This window comes from Penaeus chinensis, chromosome 5 (assembly GCF_019202785.1).
Source record: "Penaeus chinensis breed Huanghai No. 1 chromosome 5, ASM1920278v2, whole genome shotgun sequence".
NCBI classification, from domain to species: Eukaryota; Metazoa; Arthropoda; class Malacostraca; order Decapoda; family Penaeidae; genus Penaeus; species Penaeus chinensis.
In genome coordinates, this window is record NC_061823.1 from 21,997,996 (window position 1) to 22,000,495 (window position 2,500).

The window sequence follows — 2,500 nt, forward strand, 5'->3', positions numbered from 1 at the left end:
ACAAGCAACAAGTCCCTTTTTGGGACACATTTTGACAACTAATACTATGGCAATTACTCCATACCCAAAGTGTTAAACGAAATAATTTATTTTTCAACCAATATTTAGTCTTAAGTCTTAAATATCAAATATTGTGATACTATAGACCAGGGGAAGGGAGGGGGTCGTGGCAGCAGTATGTGTTATAATTCCTGTAATTAAGATAGTGGATTTCCAATGATTGGCTCAGATTCTCATGGCATTTAATGTGGCATATTCCGTTATAAGATAAGGAAAAAATAAGTTTAAGCTCATTTTTACATGACACATCTAGTAGTATATACTTGTTTAAGATATTTGTGATTTTTATTTATGGCATTATATTTTTATTGAAATAATGATTCGTTTCAAGACAAGTAATTGTTCAAGTGATTATATTATTATACTGAAGACATAATCATTAACTTAACTTCCTTGTAACTGCCTTTTTATGCCCTGGTTATGTTTATGTTAATGTAATGTTTGTGCGTATCTATTTCATTTGTATGTTTTGTTATATCAACCACAACCTGCACCTTAATGTGACATCGGCAACAGATTTCTGAGACTGAAGATCTTGCTCTTGGTTAGTTAGTTATGTACATGAATACCGTCTTTGTTCATTTGTGAGAAAAGATGTAGGTAAACTGATAACTTCACTTGATATTCTTAAGGCATTATGCCTCTATAAATCATTCAATTTTCTCAGATAAAGTGGCTGAAATATCACTTTAATGCATCTATAAATTGAACAGATTACAGGCCGATACTCAGCTTATACAGCATGTAGATCTAAAACTATTAATGCGTATAGAAGTATCACACACACACACACACCCGCACACACACACACACACACACACACACACACACACACACACACACACACACACACACACACACACACACACACACACACATACACCTTTTTTACAATGAGAGACATGAACTCATATACTATAAAAAATCGAATTATGTATCCTGAAGTTAATAGGATACAACTTGCAAATTAGAGTGTCATTTGTTCACTGTTTATATTATATTTCTAAAATATAACCTATAGATTTGTATATTTTCATATATTTCTTCATATAATAAATCACAAGATCATATTATGATATGTAATATCATACAGTATCACCGACTTTACAAGAAGACGATTTTAAGAAATTTTCCCATGGCTAATTGGAGAAAAAGGGCGGGGGTCATGCCTGATGACGATAAACCAAGTAACGGTATGTAAAATCTATAGAACTTTTAAATTAGATAAGTAATAATATTCGTTAGCTAGATAAATAAGATTTTTATAACGAATATTTAGATTTTTAAGTGATTTTATGAATATTTTTCAGTTATGACCGACTAAATGTACATAAAAAAGGCAAATAAAGCAGATAGGAAATGGTAATTGCATTGTTTCAGCTCAGCCCACTGTATCTTTCTCTCTATCAGGAGACAATATTATATGTAAAAAGATCATAAATAGGTTGAAGGTAAGAATAAGGAAATTACAGGAATAACATAATAATCTTAAAAGGACGAAAATCAATAAATGCTCCGGTCGTGCTATACCAAACGGAGCTACTGCCACTGCGAAATTTATTTTGAATTGGACGAACTTTTTAACAAATATAGCATAGACACTTCAACTTTGAGCAAATTGATAAAATAAGTATTTGTATAGTGACATGAAATGTTTGGGGCAGCAAACAACATGTACCAGCTGTTGAGGGTTGGATATAAAATTTAGCATCATTACAGCCCTTTGACAATTTTAATGTAGAGTATTTACTGACTAGAAAGCTAAACCAGGATTGCTTAGAAAAAAAATATTTGGTTCCATCAAGAATACTGATGACGATGATACTCCTGATACAAAGGCTTTGTTACAGGCGTGAAAAATGAAACAACAAATCATCTCATTAAAAAAATCATAATGGAAACTATGGTGATGATGCAACACCAATGTTGACTTACATGAAACTGCAAATCTAGGTAAAATTATCTAAAACATTATAATCCTTCAAATATAAAAGGCACTAAATACATTAACAGAGGTGTCAGATCTGCCAGTCACTGTATCACGTAGGCACACAGAAGGTTCCGAGGTACAGATGTTGCAACATATTTTTCTTCATTTGATCCATCAATGTCAGTTAATCAACCTATAGAAATGGACTATTACTTTTCACCTTTTAGTCTTTCACACACAATGATAATCACAACTATCTGATAAAATACCTCAGAACCTAGCCAGACCTTAGAGATAGTGCAGTTGTTTATCAAGATAATAAAGTTTGTGATGATTTTGTTTGTTGGTTTCTTTCTTTGAATTGGATTTCAGTTCTATGTTCTGAAATATGACTGCAGAGTTATTATTATTATTTTTTTATACTTTCACCAATTTAGTGCTAAGCTTAATTGCTCACGGTTTTACTCTGTACTTTTTCATATTTGTGCTTATGCTTTCCTTTTGTGTTTG